This window comes from Cervus elaphus, chromosome 10 (genome assembly GCF_910594005.1).
Source record: "Cervus elaphus chromosome 10, mCerEla1.1, whole genome shotgun sequence".
Classification (NCBI taxonomy): Eukaryota; Metazoa; Chordata; class Mammalia; order Artiodactyla; family Cervidae; genus Cervus; species Cervus elaphus.
This window is the reverse complement of record NC_057824.1, coordinates 27,418,252-27,441,813: the sequence shown is the minus strand read 5'-3', so window position 1 is coordinate 27,441,813 and position 23,562 is coordinate 27,418,252. Positions and strand designations below refer to the sequence as shown.

Below are 23,562 nucleotides of genomic sequence, written 5' to 3'. Positions count from 1 at the left end.
AGGCATGCAGTCTTCAGTGGTCGAGCTTCCTATGAAACCGGCCCTCAGTGGAGTCCTTACACAGATTTCTAGGCGGGGGGACACCAGGTAGCCTCCCATATAAATTGTCTTTAACACAGAATAAATACATTCAGTGAAAAAAGTGAAAGTTGCTCAGTCGTGTCCAACTCTTTGCGACCCCACAGACTGTAGCCTGTCATCCTCCTATGTTCAAGGAATTCTCCAGGCAAGAATACTGGAGTGGGTTGCCATTCCCTTCTCCAGGGTATCTTCCTGACCCAGGGATTGAACCCAGGTCTCCTGCATTGCAGACAGATTTTTTACCATCTGAGCTACTATATCTTATTAAAATAACAGTGAATTGTTGAAATTCAACTTAAGGATGTCTCATTTGAGACAACTTTCATTTATAAGTGGACTGAGGAATCTTTCAGAATGGGGGAAAAAAAAAAAAGAAGGCATATTCATACATCCGCCTGGTTATACTGTCTGATTACCTTTACTAAAAACATTAGCCACACCATCTCCTCTCCATGAAAAATGATCAAGTAGTTTGTTTCCTTCTAAACATATTTTCAAATGGTTCTTATACTTCCAAACACTGATTCTCTATTTGCTTTACATGGGGGAGAAATGTTTACAGAAATCTTCCAAGTAAAGAATTCTAATTTAGATGGAAGAACCTGGAACTGGTATGTATCTGCATTTTGCAAGTCATTCTTTGGACAAAGTTTTTGGTGTTAAACATTAATCAATGTGCTGAAATTTCTACATATCCCTATCTCACTGCATCTAAGATGCCATCATTTCCATATACACTATTATTCTGTAACACTAAGAAAGAACAAAAGCTGCCAATTAAACCATGACACGTCAATTTTAAGACAGTAGTCTGTCTCAGACATGCATCTTAAAAATCAGTGAAATGGCTTAATTTCAAATCTGAGATATGTACATAATAAATTATGCATTTTCGTCTACAGAGGCATGGATTTTTGTTCACTCAACAATTTGTCCCCATACCTAAACAGTGGAAAAGTTTCAACATCCACATAATATGACTTGGTTCATTTTTGTACAGGAGTATTTTTTAAAAAGGTAGTGATTTAAAAAACAAAAAAGGAGTGACCTCTTTTTACCCTGAAACATGATACTGCTTGCACAAAGTAATAAAAATTAATCATTCTTAATTTGGATAATTTTTGCGTCGAGAAGTATTCAATGTATCTATCTCTAGGCAATTTAAAATACATCCTTCTATTCTGACAAGAACCTTACTTACATGTTTGTTTCCATAGCACCTTTCAAAAGTAACAAGCAAATGAACAACAAACTTCTTACAGTAAAGAAGTCACTTTATCTATCCAACAGAAAGGAAAAATAAACTTCCTTTGTGGACTTAACAAAAGTTGAACAAATTCATCATGTTACACTACAGCTGTATAATAGTTGGAGTTGAACTATCTTAACTCAATTTGCATTTTCCCCAAGGCTAACGCAGTTTCAAATGAAATCAGAATTTCTAATGAATCCTATCAGGAGCACAGAGGACAACGTAACTATAGTTCATTTTAATTTTCACTCTTGTTCAATATGCATTGATCAAATTCTCTAACACGGATATTAGTAAGCAGAAAGAAAGAATGGCTTCCCCAATGGTTCAACAGTAAAGAATCCGCTTGCAATACAGGAGCCACAAGAGACACGGGTTGGATCCCTGGGTAGGGAAGACCTCCTGGAAGAGGGTACGCCTACCCACTCCAGTATTCTTGCCTGGAGAATCCCATGGACAGAGGAGCCTGGCGGGCTACAGTCCATGGGGTCCCAAAGAGTCAGACATGACTGAAACTACTTAACACACATGCAGAAAGAGCAGGGAAAAAAATGTTCCCAACAAACATTGTTTGTCAGTTAAATCCTGCCCCCTTCCCTGCTATAACTGAGTCTACAATATAGAGTCACTCTCAAGGGAGCTAGTCCTTGAGACATGTGCGGTCCTCTGACATGTTTAGTTATCAAAGTGATTGGGGTACACCACTGGCATTTACAGCTTGGGAGCCAAGATGCTCGAACTTCTCACAATGCGTGGGCTAGATCCGCATAATGAAGATTTAGCCTGGTCCTGAGACTTTTCAATGACCAGCCAGATTAGTCACCTTAACTGGCTTTACTTCAGAACATAGTACTAAATATTTTACAAGAAATTAGGGGAAAAACCCTAGTAATTTAAGAGAAGGTAGCTAAAGTGAGGCAAGTTGAGACTGAATGACTAGGGTCTGAAAATGAGTGACTATTTCCACACACCACACATTAACTCAACATATAACTGCAGTGTCAGAACAATGAGCTTATCTACACTATGTGAGATACTGCTACCGAATCAAACAAAAACCCTTCAATCTAGCTAATATTTTATTCATTATCAGAGAGAAGCAGTAGGAATCCAGCACGGTGCCTCAAAGCGGCAGTATTTCAAAGCTTGCGGCACAAAAGATGCCCTACAATGTTGTTTGAAAGTCTGGCATTTAAGAAAGGGCTATATTAGTATTATTTATATGTTGTCTGAGATGGTCTGTACTTTCTCTAGTCCTGTTACTCCTAACTCAATCTAGGCGTGTATCTTCATAATCATAAATAAGTTATTCCAACACTTAAGGTGTCCTCCACTCCCATGTCTACCTAAACCTCTAATCTTTCCTTTCCTTGTATGAAATAGCTCCTGACATTTTTACCTCTCTTCAACCCAAGCTTATTCACTAGAAGCAGGTAGGAGCAGTCCAGTCCAAGGCACAGCAGGCAAGTGCGAGACGTGATGTGGCAATGCATGTCATGTATTGTTCTTTTATTTCTAACATTTAAATCGGAGCATCACAGTGGTTTTCAATTACGTACGTAGGCAGCTTTTATTTCTGATGAATTTCACTGGAGCTGTAAAGGGGGCTTTAGAAACAGTTGCTGCAAAGGGGAGGGGCCTTGGTTCTGACAAAGTTGAGCACCACTGCTCCAAAGTGTGGAATCACGTGCTGAACAACAACAAAAAAAGTTTCCTTTGCTTAAAGCAAGCCCTGGGCTCCAATATTCTACTTCCATTCAATCGGACATCCCACCCCAGACACACATCGCTGCTTTTAAGCCCACTTTTGCCCTCACACAGGGCCAAAGAAAAGTTTTTGTTCATTTCGGGTACAGGGACCCTTTGGGGAAGCTGACAAAGGCCGAGGACTCTCCCCCAAGAAACTCCTGTGCCAAGCTGCATTCAATTAGGAGGCCGGGGGAGGGGGGGGGGGCAGACACACCCTCTGCAGCTCAATCGGGACCTGAGGAGAATTCGAGCCCTAAAACTCCGCGAGTGGGGGCGGGGAGAAGGATGGGAGGCAAGGACGGGGCGGGGCGCTGGAGTCGCCGTGCCCGGGTGTGAACCCCGACTCCACCGCGTCCCAGCGGCGTGACCCTGGGCAGGGCGCTTCACCTCTGCGTGCAGCCCCGAGCGGAACCGCCTAAGTGTGGGCAGACGGTTAAGGCTCACTGAACTGTATTGCCGGCCCCGGCAGCGCCGCGTCCTCCAGCGCCAACGCGCCGCCGGGGGAAACGGAGGCGCGTCCCGCGGTCGCACCCGCGAGCGGACGCGGGCTGCGAGGGGACTGGCCCGACAGCCCCGCGGCCCCGGCCCGGCCGCCCCGCCCCGCCGCGCCGCGCCCGCTCGGGTCCCGGGACAGCGCGGACCGGGCGACTCCGCTGCAGCCGCGGGGCCGACTGAGGCGGCCGCCCAGAACGCGGGCCGCCCGCCCGCCCGGCCGGCTCCCCTGCCTGGCCCTCGGCCTCCGCCGCTCTCACCCGCTCCTCAGCCCCAACGGCAGCCGCCGCCGCCCGCAGCTCACCTCCCGGGCCGCCGCCGCCGCCGCCGCTACCGCCGCCGCGCGCGATCTCGCGAGACTTCGCTCCCCTCCGCGCTTCCCCGCCCTCCCCGCGCCGCGCGCGGACCCCGGCCTGGAAACGGCTGGACGCCCTCCTCAGGAGCAGCCCCCTCGCCTCGGGGTTAAGTCTAGGCGGGCTCGCGACCCCGCGTCCTGGTCCCTGCGCCCGTCCCGCCCACTTCCGTGAAGGTGAAGGGTTAAATGCCAGGTGCGGGTCGGCCGCCTCCTTCTCACCTGGCCGGCCGGGTGCGCGTGCGCATGCGCGCGCCCGGGGGCCTGGACCTTCGAGCCCTTGCAAAAGCTCTGAGCACAGCGACAACAGTGATCCCTTCAGCCAGTCTTGGAATGCTTCCTGGGTGCCGAGTACTTCTAAAACTTCCTGGGTCCTCACAAGTTCCACCAAGAAGTGGGTATTACCATCCTCTCCGTTCCAGAGGCGATAAAACGGAGGCTTGGCCAGGTTAAGAACTACCGCTGGGTCACGCAGCTAGGAGTGGGCATCCGGGGTTGTCTGTTGCTTAAACCGAAGCCCCGATTTCCCGCCTCCATGACGATCCCCAGGCTCTGTCCCTGTTCCTTCTTCCGCTGAGGGCGCCAAATCTCAGCCCTTCTTTACTTCCCTCCCACGGTTCACGCGCTCCTAGGAGGGCAGTTGCTGCAGTCCTTCTGGTTTTATAGAGCTGCGGTCAGCAAAATGCTTCTCCCTCATTACCCGAACTTCCTAAGGCCCCCTGTGCCAGACCGTGTCTCCTCTTTAGACTGGTGGCGTTTTGATGATAGCACGGTAGGATGGGACACAAGACATAGAACCAGAATGTATTTACATGGGTGTTAGGGGGCTCCGAGGAGGGTGTGACTTCTTCCTGGGGATAAAATCTTAACCTTATATAATTGTTTCTAATAAACGACGGGCTAGCAGTTATTGAGGGCATTTCAAGGTCACTACCAATATTCTTCCTAGTCAAGTCATAGGAAAATGGAGACTCAAGGAGATGAAGAAATTGGCTCGTCTCCACTGTAAGATGAGGTTTGAACCTGAGTCTGAGTCCAGAACCCAGTACTGCCTCTCACTAAAGTCTCATGAGCTAGCATGTCTGGGCCAACAAGCTGTTGTAAAAAAACAGCTTGTTGTAAAAAACAAGCTGTTGAAAGCCTTGGAGGTTCTAGCTATTCCTTTATCTTGCATGAGGGTCTGCAGGGGCTTGCCCAGCCCGTCTGACAGTCAAATCCATCTCAGCAAACACTGGCCTGCCCACCCTGCAAGCCTGCCCACTCCCTCTAGAAATAACACTGCAGGCCAGAGGTTATAGATGCCCTCCAGGTTCAAACATCACCAGATCCACCTGATGAATGAAATGAATGAAAGAGAGGAAGGGAAATCACAGATGATGGGCAGTGACAAGTTACCAAGCGCTGCACCAGGTGCTGTCCATTCATTAGCTGATTTCCATTGGGAGGGAGGTCTGTGTTCCCATTTTGCAGATAAGGAAACAAGGGCCTAAGGGTACATACAGGTGCTAAGTGGGAGGGCTGGGGTTCCACCAGGTCAGTCTGTCCCAGGCCAACAAACTTTGGCCTCAGTGACCAACAAGTTTCTCCCCAGATTCAAAAGCCTGTATCTTCATACAGCTGAAAAGTTAGATATCTCCTGAGATCAGGACTCCAATCTAAGATACCATTTATATCCAGGTGGATTGTGCCTTGATGTTCTCCTCTAAAATAAAGATGTAAATGGGCTATTGGGAATATGCATCCAGTTAATGTATGTGAAGCATGTCAAAAAAGTGCCTTAAGCACTCAGTAAATTATAGCTATTGTTACGTTGGTAGGCTGTTTATTTTATTCTTTCCCCATCTCTCAATATAAATTCCAAATCAATTTGGAGGATGTGGCCCTATCTGCTCAGACATGGGAATAAAATTAGTTTCTAGCACACCTTAAACAATCCACTGCTTTTTAGTGGATGAAATTACCCCCACCCTTCCTCCTGATGGTGGAAAGAGACCTGAAGACTCTCCTGGAGCTTTGATGTGCTCTCCCTTCCCAGTTTCCTGGGTGACTGGCAACCTGTTTTATAAAAGGCTCCCCTTATACAGGAAAAGCCACCCAAATATTTTAAGTTGTTAACAAAAAGAAAAAAGAAACATTTAAGCTGAAACTTGGTAAGAGAATTTTGGTGAGGTTGGGGGTTAATATAACCAGTATGATATCATGAGGAAAGTTTTTATAGGAACTGAAGCTGCCACCACCCTCAGGCCACAGTACTCCCGGTTAGGTTTCTACCCTGACACAAGGCACGTCACAGGTTCCCATCAATGACAACAGCTCAGCTCACCCCGAAGTGATCCTCACAGGGCAGGGATGGATGTAACAGGATCTGTGAAGGGCATTACAGATGGACCAAAAAATTCTGGGTGATTCTAAAGTATTGACACCTCTAAGGGTTTAACCTGTGGTTTCCAGAAATCACTATTAAAATGTCTTTGATCCAAGAGTAACTTTATAAATGCTCATAAAGGGATTTGTTTCATGCTCATTCACTCAATAAAAACTTAAACACTTAAATGCCAATTACTGTGTTAGTAGCTGTGAGCAAGACACAGTCTAGGCTCTCATCACATTGATGGCCTAGAGGGAAGAGGGATGTTAATTTAATAACTGAACCAATACATGTTGAAATATTATGTGATAAACAGAATGAAAAAGAAGAGCAAATGACCAGGTTTAAAAAAAAAAAAAAAAGCCTGAATGGAAGGGTAGGAAAGAACTTGACTTGAATTTGAGTTCTGGAGGGTGCATTATCATGGGTTATCATTGCCCATAACTAGGCAATGAGGAAAGAGGAGAACAAGGAATAGGAGATAAGAATGGCTCAGCAAGGAATAGATGAGGGAGGGAAACTGGGAGATTAATGTGGACTGGGGCCTTATGAAGTATCTCAGGGGCTTCACTGGTGGTCCAGTAGCTAAGACTCCACACTCCCAATGCAGGGGCCCTGGGTTCAATCTCTGGTCGGAGAACTAGATCCTTCATGGCACAACTAAGAGTTCACATGCTGCAATTAGAGATCCCTCATGCCCCAACAAAGGCCTGGCACAGCCAAATTAATGAATATATATATACACACACACATATATATCTTTTTAAAAAGGCATCTCAGGCAGGTACATACTCTGAGCACATGGGAAGAGTGGAGAGGAGAGAACCCACCTGGAGATGAGAGTGTCACGGACAATGCCATTGGTCTCCACATACCCATCCTTCCCCATTGGGCAATCCAAGCTCATTATCTCCAGCCAATCTGTATTTGAGGAAATCTCACATCATATGAATACATCCCACCACCCGAGTGTTAGAAATCAGGATGCAAATATCCTGCCTCCCTTGCACCCAGGACAAGGGGTATGACACAGGCTTTGCTGGCCAGAGGTACCATGTGAAGCTGAGCTTCATTTCTGTTGATGTGACCAGTGGCCAAAGTGACCGGCTTTGGGGGTGGCGGGTGCAGGGCCGAGCTCCCAGTGGAGAAGCCACATGAGAGCTGACGGCAGTGGTGGTCGTGGTGACGGCAAAGTCAGGCGGCCTGATGGTTTGCTGATTGGGCCAGGCGTGCAATGTGGTTTGGGGCATTTTTCCTAGAAGCTTAGCCTCAATTTCTTTCCTCCAGCCCTCCTGATGATTCTGTGGGAGACCTAACATCCTTTATTACATTCCCCTTTCTGCTTAAATCAGCCAGCATTTCCACCAAGAATGCTGACCTCTCACAGGCCGAAGCTGGCTGGAGCCAATGAGACTTGGAGAAAGACTCGCTGGGGCTGTGGTGAGAGGAACCTTCTTTGTTGGAAGAAAGAGCCCCAGGAAACCAGCTCAATCTTGATAGCATTCCTTAGGCAGGTTGGCAGGGAGTCCATTGGACCCAGTCATGTAGTCACCTATGTCTTGGAATTTATGGCCATTTGGAATCTATGGCCGGTTACCCACAACAGATGTGAGAGCTGGGAAAGTGGTTAATTGATAATAAAGGAGCCATAGGAACAATCTCCTTGATGTCAGGAGATTGACCTTCATTACAAGATCTAAGGGAAACAAAATGACCTAATATTAACTGTCCAGTCCGCTACAAAAACTCTTTTTAGTAACAGGTCAAAAGTTATATAATAAGATGTCTTGGGTATGTGGGTCTCTTCTGGTGTCTGTGCCAGAAGCTCTCTCTGTTACTTTCTGACTTTAAACAAAACTGTTAAACTGCTGCAAAGACCCAAGCTACTGTGTTCCTTTGGTCTCAGAGTGAATTCTTCCCTTTGAAGATCACGAACTCATAGCCAACACTGAATATCACGGAACACACTCCCTGCCTGGTTTGGAATCTCAGTTGCCATCAATAGTTTCCACAACTGAGGGATACGATAAGGTCTGCTTGGCACAGCAGAGAAACCAAAAGATCTGAGTGCTTGACTACATCACCAAGCTGCTAGACTGATATCAGACCTGTAAGGCCCTGGACATCTCCTTCTCTGCGCTGATGGTACTCAGTCACTCAGTTGTGTCCAACTCTTTGCGACCCCATGGACTGTAGCCCACCAGGTTCCTCTGTCCATGGAATTTTCCCAGGCAAGAATACTGGAACTGGTTGCCATTTCCTACTCCAGGGGATCTTCCCAACCCTAGTATCGAAACTGTGGCTCCTGCATTGGTGGGCAGATTCTTTACCACTGAGCCACCTGGGTAAGCCCCTCCCTGAGCTAATGCATGAGGTCAAATCAACCCGAGTTGGCTTCTCTGTTCTTTGCAGATCAAACATTCACAATGATGCAGGGAAGAAAGAAGCAACTTATGGAGAATAGACACGCATCTTTCCTGGGTGTGTCAGGAACCACCCAAACCCAGGGAACCTTTGTCTACCAGCCTCCTTCAACCCCACCCAATATCAGTCCCACTCAGGCAAGCCCTGAGTGAGCATGAGTGAAAGTCGCTCAGACGTGTCCGACTCTTTGCAACACAGTGGACTATACAGTCCATGGAATTCTCCAGGCCAGAATACTGCAGTGGGTGGCTGTTCCCTTCTCCAGGGGATCTTCCCAACACAGGGATCAAACCCAGGTCTCCCGCATTGCAAGCAGATTCTTTACCAGCTGAGCCACCAACCTGGCCCCAAACACTTCATTCCAGAAAACATTCTTACACTGCCCATCCCAGCCTTGGACTGTCTCTTTGAAGGGCACCAAGTGGTTCTGTCACTTGCCCAGCTCACACATCTGGTAAGTGGCAGAGCTGAAGTTCTGGAGGCAAGCCAGATCCCAGACTTTTAACCACTATGTTTAATGCCATGCCCCATCCAGTCTCATTCCATTAAAAAAAAAAAAAAAGAGTGTGGCCTTGAGCCAGGGGAAAAAAACAACAGACAAAGAACTCAAATTCAGCTCCATATTTGCTATATGACCTTGAGCAAGCTTCTTAAGATGTACTTTCAGATGTAAATGAAGTTAATGATGCCAGCCTCATAGAATCTGGCAGTCATCTGTATGGTTCACCCAAGACCTCTGGCTCCCCACCTTCTGGCACACAGTGGAACCCACTTCCTGGACCCCTGGGTTGGGGTCACATGAGTAGTCCCAGCCAAAGAATGTGAATGGAGGGAATATGTGTCACTTCTGGGTTGCTGCTCTATTGAGCAGAGCCCGCAACCTATCCATCATGGACACATGATGTGAGCAAAAACCAAACCAGTATTGTTGGCTGTTGAAAAGGCCCTGATGCTGGGAAAGATTGAGGGCAGGAGGAGAAGGGGATGACAGAGGATGGCATCACCGACACAATGGACATGGGTTTGGGTGGTCTCCGGGAGTTGGTGATGGACAGGGAGGCCTGGCGTGCTGCAGTTCATGGGGTCGCAAAGAGTTGGACACGACTGAGCGACTGAACTGAACTGAACTGATGGTTGTCAAAGCACATACTAGCCCATAGTGATCGACACATACAATATGGTCATTTTCTCATTTACTCTAGAAACACTTCTCTGTTGTGGTTCAAACCCCAAATGGACAAGACAGAAAGTGCAGACAGCAGTCCTGAAGGTTCGGGTGCAGTATATCTGAGAGGGGGCCCAGTCCTCTGCTTTTATCCCCCCAGAGATTCTGATGCCCTGGCAAGTCTGAGACCCTTGCGTTACTATTGCCCCACCATATGATGGTAGAGTAGGGCAGGGTCCTCACCCTTGAGGTCCACATAGACTAGAGACGACAGCTACAGAGAGAAAAGTTACAATGCAAATATGGTTTTGTGATCTAAAATCTGTAACATTAAGTGAGTATATATAGGAACTCTCTGAACTAGGCGGGGCTTCCTTGGTGACTCGGTAGGTTAAAGAATCCACATGCAGTGCAGGAGATGCAGGAGACCTGGGTTCAATCCCTGGGTCAGGAAGATCCCCTGGAGAAGGAAACAGCAACCCGCTCCAGTATTCTTGCCTGGCAAATCCCACGGACAGAGAAGCCTGGAGGGCTACAGTCCATGGGGTCGCAAAGAGTCAGACACAATTCAGTGACTAAACCGGCACCACTGTGAACTATACAGTTGTCTGTGTAATAGAAAGTAAGTGTGCATCCTGGAAAATTCATCTATCAATGGTGTGACCCAAGATGGGGTACTTGGACTCCCTGTTTCCTCATCCTAATATATACGGCATTATTTGTCTCTGTTTTCCAAATATGAACATCGAAACTCAAGATGTTTCTAAAACATTGCCCGTGGTCACACAGCTAGTAACAAGGCTGAACTGGAATCCACACCCAGGTTCTTCTGTATCTAGAGCCCACGTTCTTAAACACTGGGTATAGCTGGTTCACGCAAGGCCTCTGGCTGTTCAGCTATAGCTGTTCACCTAGAACTCTCTTCCCCTTCCCCTAGGACCCTAGCTTCTAGCCACACCAAACTTCTTGCTGTGCTCACCACTCTGTATTTCATACCTTGGTCCTCTGGCTCCCGCTGGTGCCTCTGCCTGGCTTGCCTTTCCTCTCTTCCAACCACCCTGCCTCCCAATACTGGCCAAATCTTTGCATCCCCAGTTTGAAGGACCCAGCCTCCACACTTGACCACTCCCCACAGCATGGCTCTACAGGCTCTACCCTGCAAGTGCCTCCTCCATTAGATTGCAACCTGTGGAAGGAAGGCCCTTCGCTTCCTTTCCCGAGGCTGTCTGATCAGCATTGTGGGCCCTTGTGCTAAAGCTTCAGCCACAACCACCTGAATACCTAGCTCAGGGAAATCAAAGCACTGCAGCTTACAAGTCAGACCAAAGAAGACCACACAGCGAAAAAAAAAAGAAGACCACACAGCGAAGTATTTCAGAAAGTAGGTTTGGGGTTCTAATCTAGCCACTTTGTAGCTTTGTGACTGCAATCCCCATCTGTAATATCTTGTGAGCCTCAGTTTCTTAGATGAAAAATGGGACTAATGACAGTACCTGCCTCACATAGTTGTGAGAACTCAATGAGATACAATGTCTACAGTAAATTTATGTACAACTGGGCTTCCCTGGTGGTCCAGTGGTTAAGAACCCGCCTGCCAACGCAGTGGACACGGGCTCGATGCCTGGTCTGGGAAGATCCCACGTGCCACAGGGTAACTGAGGCCCTGCACCGCAACTTCTGAGCCCGTGCTTTAGAGTCTGTGAGCCAAAACTAGTGAGCTGGAGCGCCTTAGAGCCCTTGCTCCACAGTAAGAGAAGGCACCACAATGAGAAGCCTGAGCTCTGTACCTAGAGAAAGCCCCCATGCAGCAGTGAAGACCCAGCGCAGCCAAAAATTCAAAAAATAATAGTAATAAATAAATTTTTAAAATGTATGCATACCGCCTGGCTCATAAAGAAGAACTGGATTAATTTCCAGTCGATTTCATCATTGTTATCATTGCCGTCATCGTCTCCTTGTTATTACTATTACTATTACAACTCAGCATGCCCCCATGGCTATCATTGTTAGTATTATTACTCACCACATCCTCCTCTGTTCCCACCAGCCCTAAGTGACTTTGCTGAGCATTCCTTCCAAGAACAGACAGTAACCTTAGAATTCTTGAAAGCAATTCTTCATTGTCCCACTGACGGTTCTGTGCCCTCAATGACTTAGCATCCTGGGCACCCTCTGCTTAGTCGACTCTTGAAGAAGTCTATGGCTGCCAGTACCCTTCTATCCAGGCTTCCTGGATACAGCTAAGAAAATAAGGGCTATCCTGAGGCTCTCTCTCACTGACTTGACATCAGCCCCCTCTGGGTTCATTCTGGCTTCATTTCGGGTTAGACCAGACCACTGCAAAGGTGTGCCCTCCCCTGGCCGTGAGATTGGCAGAATCCCAGTCAAATAGGCCTGTGGGCTGCTGGAATTGTTGATAACACTAAAAGGAATAATACTTCCAACAGGCTTTTGTTTTTCCCCAGAGGGAGCTAAAAGAGTCAGGCTCTTGAGTTTCAAATTAAAAAGTGCTTCATATGCCATCAGAGTGAGCCACCCTTGCTCTTCCTTACATGTTCGGAGGGTGGAGGGCAAAACATGGGTTTTCAGCAAAGAATTCCTTGAGGTTTCATGCTGAACAACTCCAGGCTGTTATGAAAGGACGGAAAAACAGAACATTCCCCCACACCCGACGTGTTACAGGAACAGGGAACGGAAGAGGAAAACCAAACCTCAGACAACAAAATTTTTAAAAATGTAAAGTTGGCTTTTCTGATTGAGAAGGTTCTGAAGACCCAGCCATGAATGGTTTCTGCTGGGATCTGCATGTAAGTGAAAATTCACAAAGTCTGTGAAAGTGGAAATACAGATTAAGAAGTCAGAGGGAAAGGGGGCAGCATTATGTGTTGGGAGGGGCAGGGGGCAGAAATCAGCGAGGAGGTAAGAGGGCAGCCAGAGAGAGGCAAAGAGTTTCCAGGAGCAAGGACAGTGCTCAGGGTCGGAGGACCATGGGGTGAGCGTTTTCTCCAGACAGGGAAAGAAAATAGGCAAACTTTTTTTTTTTTTCCCCAAAACCATACAACTGCTTGAATAAAATTTGCATTCCCATCTGACTCATTTGACTGGGACCATGAGCTCACATTCCAGAGCCTCAGCTGACCCTCTTGCACCCCACTGCTGATAAAGTGTGTAATTAGTGCTTTTTGCGTTAAGAAGGACCATGAATTCTACTGGGTTCTCTTGGTCTAGCTTCTAACAGCAACATCTAGCATTCAGTTGTATATTCACATCGGTCATTTCCAGGGGAGAAAAGAAGAGCACAGGGATGAGAAGGGAATATTTTTTCACAATTTATCAAGCTCTTCGATTAAAAAAAACAAATGAAGTTACAACTCAGGAAAGTTACAAATAAGGAGGGAGACATGAATGACCCTATGGTGATGAATTGAAATCAGTAGTATCAGTATGAACTAAAGTTTAAAAAAATAGATACAAATATAAATATAGAAGTGTGTATGAGTGGATAATACATCTCCAAACTCTGAACTGAAAAGACCTATAAGCAAAGAATCCCCAGTAGCAATGAGCACACTTACCACCCAGATCTTGGTTTCTAAACACCATTCTTCAGTGAAAGGAACCAGGGCTCCTTGGAGAAGTGGTTGATTCCAAAGCTGGAGCAAGGAAAATACAAGATGAGCCTGGAACACCATGTATTGCCAGAAAATAGAGAATTGCTCAAAAAAAAAAAACAAAAAAACACCAGGTTGGGGGCTTATTAAGGATACAGGAGCCAGCCTGAATAGCTCTCAGTGGTCAAAGCTGGAATGATTGGAGCAATAAAATAATGATAGTATTGGATTATAAGCCACAGAATAAAATAAATACCCATGAGTCCATATTGGTGGAAGGAAGGGAGTCTTACCTTAAAGAAGAATTACAATTAATAAATGTAGAAGGTATGAGGGAGATAAAAAACCACCACTAGAATACCACAATAATAATCAGGGGGTGGGATCACTGCCTGGAGATGGCGGGAGCACTTTCACCATGGCGGCCAGGCCAATCTCTGAGTGGAACCAGGATGCCACTGTGTACGAGGGAGCCCCCAATGAGAAGGTTAGCAAACCACTGCTGTGGGAACTATTTCTCCAGGCAGGGCCAGTAGTGAACACGAATATGCCAAAGGATAGTGTCACTGGTCAGCACCAATGCTACGGCTTTGTGGAATTCTTGAATGAGAAAGATGCTGACTATGCCATTAAGATCATGAACATGATCAAACTTGATGGGAAGCCAACAAGGGTGAAAAAGGCAACAGCTCACAACAAAAATCTGGATGTGGGGGCCAACATTTTCACTGGGAACCTGGACCCAAAGATTGATAAGTTGCTTTATGATACCTTTAGCACCTTTGGGGTTATTTTACAAACCCCCAAGAATATGCAGGACCCTGACACAGGCAACTCCTAAGGTTATGCCTTTATTAATTTTGTCTCATTTGATGCTTTGGATGTAGCAATTGAGGCCATGGATAGGCAGTACCTCTGTAACCACCCAATCACGGTGGCCTACACATTCAAGAAGGCCTCCAAGGGCGAGCATCATGGCTTCAGGCACTAAACAACTTCTGGCAGCACAGAACCCACTCTCCCAGGCTGACCGCCCTCGTCAGGTGTTTGCAGATGCAACCCCTCCTCTGTCTGCTCCCAATCCTGTGGTATCATCATTGGGGTCTGGGCTTCCTCTACCAGGCATGCCTCCTCCTGCCTCCTTCCAGGAGCCTCCTGCCTCCTGGAGCCCTTCCACCTGAGATACCCCCCAGCCATGCCACCACCACCTATGCCTCCTGGGGCTGGAGGACATGGCCCCCCATCAGCAGGAACCCCAGAAGCTGGACATCCTAGACACGGACACTCACATCCTCACCCACTCCCACTGGGTGGGATGCCCCAACCAGGGATGCAGATGCAGCTGGCCCCACCATGGCCCTCATGGTTTAAGGAACCCCCACGCTGGGCCCCCTGGCTCTGGGGGACAGCCACCACCCCGACCACCACCTGGAATGCCTCATCCTGGACTTCCTCCAGTGGGCATACCCCACCAAGGGCCTCCGTTTGGCTCTCCCATGGGTCACCCAGGTCCTATGCTTCTGCATGGTATGCATGGACCTCCTCCACTGATGCCCTCTCATGGATACACTGGCCCTTCACGACCTCCACCCTACAACTACCAGCAGAGACCCCTCCCTCCACCCAGACCCACTCCCCAGCCTCCAGTTCCCCCTCAAGGCCCACTTTGAGGCCCTCTCCCTCAGTGATTTCTCATTGTCTCTCCTCCTGTTGTAGCCTCCCAATATCTATTCACTTCCTTGGACCAATCAGAGTGGCTATAGCTCCAAGGGGCTAAGGCACTAATCCTGCTCAGGCCTTTCTTTTGTAAGAGGTTTTACTTTTATTTTTTCTATGTTGGCCCCAAGTGTTTTGCAAATACCCAGAGAAAATTAAACTAAACTCCTTGTTTGGAAAAAAAAAACCACAATAATAACTGTCTCAGGTAAAGTTCACAGGCTGATACTAAAATTTAAGCAGGCACAAGTATGAGGAGAAACAGGATGGTCTCAAAGTATTTCCCTCCAAATGTTTACTAATTACAAAGGATGAGAAGGAGATAAACACACTAAAAATGGAGAAGAACCCCAAGCAGAGGGGACACCATGTACAAAAGCCTGAGCCGGCAGAGAGCTTGGGTGTTTGAGGAGATGGGGCATCGACCACCAGGACTTGAAAGAGAATCCTAAATTGACTTGGAAGAGAATCCTAAATCCATGGCATCATCCGTCACTGCAACTACCATTGCATTTCACATTGGTCCTCCCAATGCCCCTACTCAACGGTGGTGAATAAAACCATCACCACCTCTACCACCAGGTCAAACCTCCCCCCCCCCACCAAATGTAACAAGTGAGTATAATCATGACCTGTGTTCTAAATGCTTGTGTCTCCCCCACTTCCCAAATTCATACACTGAAACCTAGCCCTCAATGGGATGCTGTTAGGGAGTGGGCCTTTGGGAGGTGATTAGGTCATGAGGGTGGAACCCCCAAGGAGGAGATTAGTGCCCAGATAACAGAGACCCTGTTATGCTCCCCCACCCCTTTCACCACATGAGGGCACGGTGAGAAGTCAGTGTCTGTTAACCTGGAAGTGGGCTGTCACCAGACACTGAGTCAGCCAGCACCTTGGTCTTGGACTTCCAGACTTCTGAACTGTGAGCAGTAAATGTTTGGGAGCCTCCCAGTTTATGGTATGTTTGTTTTATAGTGGCCAGAACAGGTAAAGACAGTATTGTAAGGTTGTGTGAGGGCATGGGGAATAATTCACATCAGGGGTGAAATCAATCTCTCTGCTGCTCTTTTCCTTCACAAAATCTGATCTGAGAGGAAGAGGCCAGCTTGGAAAGTCTGTTCCTTAGCAGAGCATGTCTGTGAGAGAAGAGACATGCGAGGTAACATCCAGAGCAGAGCTTGAGATTAGGAAGCTGAGAAGAAGCTGTTCTTTTTAGGAAAAAAAATAGTGCAGGGACTTCCCTGTCGGTCTAGCTGTTAAGACTGCACTTCCAACATAGGGGACATGGGTTAGATCCCTGGTCAGGAAACTAAGATCCCACATGCCGTACAACACAGCTGAAGGAAAAAACAAAAAAAGAAGAAGAATATTGGGGGTGGGGTGGGGGAAAAAGAGGGGAAGAGAAGGATGTTCAGGGGACTTGGATGGAAGACATCAAGTACACATTTATCAGTTGTTTGTATTGAAAACCGCTTCCAGGCCCCAAGACCCGTGTAAAGTCTACCACACACTCAGGTCTGTGTCTGGACACGTGTCTGTGCATCCATCATGTGTGTAACTGCATGTGTGTCTAGATGAATCTATGTGCGTGTGTGTGTGAATGCTCTGTGTATCTCTGTGTGTCTGTGAGCGTTACTGAGTCTATGTGTATCTCTATGACCGCTCAGGCGTGTCTGTTTCCATGTGCCTTGGTTTGTGTTTCTGTGTGCCTTTGTGTCTGTGTGCATGCTGGAAATCACGGCAAGGGGCTGAGTGCCTGCAGAGTGAAGACAAAGGATTTGCCACAAGACCCAGGGGGAGAACGAAAAGTCTGCTGTGACAGGAGGCAGTTGAGGCCCGAGTGACAGCGTCAGGCCCCGAGAATCCGAAGACATCTTTGCGAGGACACTGCAATTGCTCTGGGGTTTGGAATGTGGGTGGGGGTGGCAAGTCAGGTCAGTACTGTCTAGAGACTTCAGACGGCAGGACGACCTACCTCCAGATCGGCATCTGGCGTGTGTGTGTTATCTCCATTTTGCAGCTGAAAACACCGCTAACACTTTCATGGCACTGAAGAGCCTCCGGAGGCCTCTGGGGGGCTCACCCAGGGCTGGAAACCCTGGAATCACCGAGGGAGGAAAGCGTTCCACTGTCAGTCCTTCTACTGAAGAAGTCTCTAGCTGGCAGTCTCTTAACACCCAGGCAACACCTACTAATCTTTTTGTGAAGAACAATTTTTCCTTTACTAATCAATCAATGGGTACCCAGAACATCACAGCCTCATCAGGCACACTGGCTGAGAAGACATACTCAAAGCTCTACATAACTAACTTCTCCAGAAACATGATGTCACAACATTAGAACGCCACCCTAACCCTAGCACCATTCTTGAGTTAATTTGGCTATCTTATCGACATAAATATGAAGGCAGGGAAAGTGTCATTTCCCCGTTTGGTAGACATCTTAATATTTGTTAACTATTTTGGAAGTGAAATAGGAAGTGTCCAACTTATTAGAAACTAACACTGAAGCCCTTTTGAGGTTTTAAAAAATTCGAGAATGCTGTGATGTTAGAGGCACGTCCAGGAGAGATGCTTCATTTGTCTCCTTGCTTTTAGGTTTTTAAAAAATATTTATTATTTGGCTGGGCCAGGTCTTAGCCATGGCGTGTGGGATTTTCAGTTGCTGGTGGCATGCACACTCTCAGTTGCGGCATGTGGGATCTAGCTCCTGACCAGGGAGTGGACCCAGGTCCCCTGCACTGGGAATGTAGAGTCTTAGCCACTGGACCATCAGGGAAGTCCCCGCTTTTAGTTTTTATCTTGCAAAAATCCAAACCTATAGCACAGTTGAAAGAACAGTGAAATAGACTCTCTTAGACTCTTCACCTACATTTATCAATCGGTTACCTTTGTGCCATTTATGCTTTCTCTGTGTGTGTGTGTGTGTTAGTCACTCAGTCGTGTCCAACTCTTTGTGACCCCATGGACTGTAGCCCGCCAGGCTCTTCTGTCCATGGAATTCTCAAGGCAAGTATACTGGAGTGGGTAGCCATTCCCTTCTCCAGGGGATCTTCCTGACCCAGGGATTGAACTCGGATCTCCTGCATTGCAGGCAGATTCTTTACCATCTGAGTCACCAGGGAAGCCCATATGTATGTGTGTATATGCACACATATATGTATATACATATATATATATACAAACATGCACATACACACACCTTTTAAAAAAACATTTGAGAATAAATTGCCAATGTTGTGACCTTTTTTTGTGTGTGTGATCTTTTATTCATAAATATTTCATGTATCTCCTAAGAATAAGAACATTCCCTTACCTAGCAAGTATCTAAAATACAGTCCATAGTCAAAGTTAGTGAATTGTTTTAGTAAAGTTATTTCTATAATTTTTGATTTTCGGGCCCTGGATCCATTCCAGAATTATATACCTTTATCTGTTATTTCTCTTAACTCCCATTTAATCTGAAACAGTTCCTTAATCTTTCATGACTTTGACCAAACTCTGCCCCTTCTTATTTTTTATTACATCTCTGTGTGTGGGACCTTAGTTTCCCAACCAGGGATCTAACCCACATACCCTGCAGTGAACCACGGAGTCCTAACCACTAGACCAAGAGGGAATTCCCCAAACTCCTGTTTCAAAGAAAGAGAAAACGCAAAGCCTTGACTAGCAACAATGTCCAACTACGATGTAATCGATATTTGTTTTCTGAGCATTTTTCTTTCCAGCTATCTTCTATTTATGGCAATTGACACTGGTTTCTTACTTGTATAGTTGTACGTGGTTTCTCTAAATGTTTTTTTTTTTTAATTAAAGTGAACTAATGTAGAAGGAAAGATTAAAGAAATAATAGAATAGGTTATGTAGATCGAGTCTGGGCTTCCTCAACCTCAGCACGTTGGCATTTGGGGCTGGAAAACTCTATATTGTAGGATGGTGTGCAGCACCCCGGGTCTCTACCCACTGGCTGCCAGAAACAAATCCCGCCCTCCTTCTGGTTGTGACAACCACACACACCTCCAGATATTGCCAAAGGCCCCCTGGAAGGCAAACTCAGCGGTGAAGAGCCACTCCTCCAGCCCAAATCACAAGAGCAGAGTGTGAGTGGCAGAAGTTTGGAAACCCTGGAGTACAGTGCTTGCCTCCATCCCATTCACCTCAGATGATGTTTACCAAGGGATGGCCTTGACCTAGGTGCTGGGGGCACAGAGATGACACAGTCCAGCTCTCCAGCAGCCGCTGTGAAGTAAGAAGGGGGCAGAAGAGGTCCAAGAGGCAGAAAAAGGAAACCCAAGAAGAGGGAGCTGGGAAAAACTATACCATCACTAGAATTAAGTCTCCTTAGGCCTCATGACTCTCACAACAGTTCTTCTGCCCAAGTAATTCTTCTTAAGACAATCAGATCATTTCAGCCCCCTGATTAAAAGGTTCCAGTAACTTCCCATCATCCATAGAGTAAGATCCAAACTCCTTAAAGGACCTAAGAGATTCTGTGATCTAACTCCTGGCTTCCTAATCGCCCTTCATTTGTCTTGCTTCCCAGGACTCTCCTGCTCCAGCCACTCCAGACTTTTCTCTCTCCCAAGATCGCACCATGCTCATTTCCAAATAAGACTCTTTGCTTTGTTCTGTTCTAAGATCTTTGCAGGGTTGGCCCCTAGTCATCAACTTTCTGTTCAAATGTCCCCTGCTCCAACCAGGAGCCCTCCCTCTCGCCATCCTGTGTGATTTCTTTTGTAGCACGTCCCGCATCATACATTGTTGGCTGGCTGACCTGACTTGCACTGTCAGCATCCTTCCCCTTAGTGACCATCCGGGTGGAGCTGGCCATCTCACCCAGATCTGGGCAACGAGAGATGCAGGCACTGCCCCTCCCCCATCTTCCTGCTGAATCATGGGGGTGACGACTGGAGCTGTTCAGCCATTCTGTGATCATGAGGGAAAGACCAGGCAAATATTGAATTTTTGAGCCAAATAACCAGTACCAACAATTTCTTACTATCTTTTCTGGGGAGAAAAATAAATCCCTAGGGTTTATACCACTGTATTGGGTTATCTGGTGAAAGTGTTAGTCACTCAGTCGTGTACAACTCTTTGTGACTCCATGGACTATAGCCCACGAGGATCATCTGTCCATGGAATTCTCCAGGCAAGAATGCTGGAGTGGGTGACACGTTCCCTTCTCTAAGGGATTGTCCTGACCCAGGGATAGAACCTGATCTCCTGCATTGCAGGCAGATTCTTTACTGTCTCAGCCACCAGGGGACCCATTGGGTTATCTGGTACTTGCAGTCAAGAGCATCCCAGCTGAAACAATTGTCTGAAACGATTGTGTTGACTTTGCTGTTTTCTTTTTGTTCATATTTTCTCCCTAGACTCTAAGGGCCATGAGACAGAAGTTCATGTCTCTTCCTATTCACTACTACATCTTCATCCCCTAGGCACGGTGCCTGACTCATGATATATTTTAAAAACTATTAAGCTACTTGTTCCTTCACATATAAAATAGGGACAGTCATAATACCTTGAAAGACTGTAAGGATTAACTGGGTCTGAACGTGTATATTGTTCAGAGCAGGGCCTGGCACGTAATCATCACTCAAAGGATTCCAATTATTTGTTGACTTAATGAACTAATTAATGTGCGGAAGAAAGGATGCCTTCTCTTCTCGATGTGCTTTTGCAGCACTGTCCTCTGGCTTCCTCCTCTTCAATGAAAGCTGTGTTTAGTTGGTGCTGACAAGCCGGGTTATTGATTAAGAAACATGACCGTGGCGATTGGAAGAAATTCACAGCATTTACTGTGAGCGGCTGGATTAGCACCTTTAGGGGGTGGCGAGGGAGAGAGACACTGGCACACAAAAAGCAGAGTGCATAAAGCCTGGCATATTCCAAAGTTCAGGCCAGGAAATGCTGGAAATGAAATCCAAGATGAGAGTTTGCTGTTGTGCACCGTGGGAAGAACGGGGCTGGGCTTTGCCACCAGAGCTCAACCAAAGCCTCTCAGAGGTCAGTTGGAGGTTATGCGCACAGAGATTCAACATAACCAAAGGGGTTCATTCATTCATTCACTCATGCAACAAAATGCCTCTTAAGCACCTACTCTGTGCCCTGTAGTGAGGGATCTGGCAAGGAAACAACAAGACCTGCCTTGCCTGTAGAGATGACAACTGGGTGATTCCAATGTTTCTTCCCTAATTGCCTTGTAACCATGCAGTGGCCAGTCCAAATTTCAGGTCCCCTGAATGCAGTGGATGACCAATATAAGCACTGCCTAGCATTTGTCCGTACTAAGCACTCTGCTGAGACCACTGTACTAAGCACAGCAAAACTCATTTGCAAGAAACCTACTGAACACCCGCTTTCTTCTTCCCTAGTAATTAAAAAAAACCCTAATTTTTATTCAGAGTAACACCAAAGAGCACATATCCTCAAATAAAATGGCACCCAACTTTTGCTATTAGCACCCAAACACACATCCTAATGAATACGAGGCATTCTTTTATTTACTTCTCACAGGTCGGTGAGGTAGGGGTTAGTATTATCCCCATTATACAGTGGAGCAACTAAGGTTCAGAGAGTTTAAGTGATTTGCCGAAGGTTATACAGTTTTCAACTGATGGGGGTAGAATGTCAACCTGGTCAGTATGATTCTAGAATCTATGCACTCTGTACTTTTAAAATCTATTTCCATGTATACAGATAGCATGTATATACATCTCCCATTTAACCCTCCCAAAACCCTCGATAGGTAGAGTAGCAGGTAAGAGTGAAAGTCGCTTAGTCGTGTCTGACTCTTTGTGACCCCACGGACTATACAGTCCATGGAATTCTCCAGGCCAGAATACTGGAGAAGGTAGCCTTTCCCTTCTCCAGGGGATCTTCCCAACCCAGGGATCAAACCCAGGTCTCCCACATTGCAGGCGGATTCTTTACCAGCTGAGCCACAAGAGAAGCCCAGAGTAACAGGTAAGATTTTCAAATATCTGCTGACTTACATCTCCTATCAGTCAACTGGTTTCCTTCCTTGAGCCACTCGCCTCTCTACTCCTAAAGGTCACCCACTTCCAGTCCAGTGGAGTGCAAAATATAGAAGAGGGACAGAGGCCAGAAGCTATCAGCTGTGTTGGAATGTCCATCTAGGCAGGACCCATATGAGAGGATTGTTAGATAGGGTGCGGGAAAAGCCTAGAGCAGAAGAGTTTTGCTTCATTTCTCATATAAGAGAGAGAAGAAACAACATTTCCCATATGACTTTGAGAAGAGATGACGTTAAAACAAAATCAGTACACCCTATTGGTTAGGTAAAGGGAAGGTTTAAATTTTGCATCCAGAAGGTTCCATGTGCCCTGTAGAGCGATGTAGAAAATAGCTGACAGTTCTCTTGGGTGAGATTGATAGGAATTGCCATGGGAGAGGTGACGTGGCTCTAAGACTGAGAGTCACCAGGTGACCAGAGATGACCAGGGGCACATGGGTGTGGCAACCAGACCCCAGATGGAAATTCAGCACCAGAAAAGGCTGAGGTAGGGCTGGACACACAGCTTGACTGCACTGAACTGACTGCCAAATGTCCCAATCCCGGGTGCTGGGAGAGTGACCAGAAAAATGGGAATAAAAGATGCTGCCTCCCAGGATTGTGAGCATAAATTGAGGGTCAGAGCCAGGAAGGAGCATGACAAAGGTCACACACGAAACATGGGCCCTCAAAACTCAGGCGTCCTTCCCCCTGCCGTCTTGTCATGGATGCTGCCATGAAGGATGCCTAGAGCCACTGGGACGTGGATGGCATCTCAGTGACAGGAAAGGAACAGACAGGCTTCATTTGAATGAACTTGGACCTGACTTCCTGCTGGTGTCACCAATCAGTATGGATTGAGACTTAGTAGATTGATTAACACAATAAATGAATGAGTGAATGAATAGCGAAAGTCTTTGTTGGAAACTATGGGAATACCAGACCACCTGACCTGCCTCTTGAGAAACCTGTATGTAGGTCAAGAAGCAAGAGTTAGAACCGGACATGGAACAACAGACTGGTTCCAAATAGAAAAAGGAGTACATCAAGGCTGTATATTGTCACCCTACTTATTTAACTTACATGCAGAGTATATCATGAGAAACGCTGGACTGGAGGAAGCACAAACTGGAAATCAAGATTGCCAGGAGAAATATCAATAACCTCAGATATGCAGATGACACCACTCTTATGGCAGAAAGTGAAGAAGAACTAAAGAGCCTCTTGATGAAAGTGAAAGAGGAGAGTGAAAAAGTTGGCTTAAAGCTCAACATTCAGAAAACTAAGATCATGGCATCTGGTCCCATCACTTCATGGCAAATAGATGGGGAAAGA

At 46.7% G+C, this 23,562-nt stretch overlaps 1 protein-coding gene and 1 pseudogene across 6 annotated transcripts in view; one reads left to right on the top strand and one right to left on the bottom strand.

Annotated features, from left to right (window-relative positions):
• Nucleotides 1-13,479, bottom strand: part of MRTFB (myocardin related transcription factor B) — a 214,889-nt gene extending 201,410 nt beyond the window's left edge. For 2 of the 6 annotated variants that reach the window (XM_043914362.1, XM_043914360.1), the window contains exon 1: nucleotides 4,149-4,467. The gene's annotated coding sequence lies outside the window, so the exon portion shown is untranslated. Of the gene's footprint in view, nucleotides 1-3,834; nucleotides 4,012-4,148; nucleotides 4,468-13,458 lie in introns of those variants that run through there. The other 4 variants (XM_043914361.1, XM_043914357.1, XM_043914358.1 and 1 more) reach the window with 3 other exon arrangements.
• Nucleotides 13,480-13,912: 433 nt separating this feature from the next.
• Nucleotides 13,913-15,182, top strand: LOC122701427 (annotated as a pseudogene).
• Nucleotides 15,183-23,562: the final 8,380 nt, after the last annotated feature.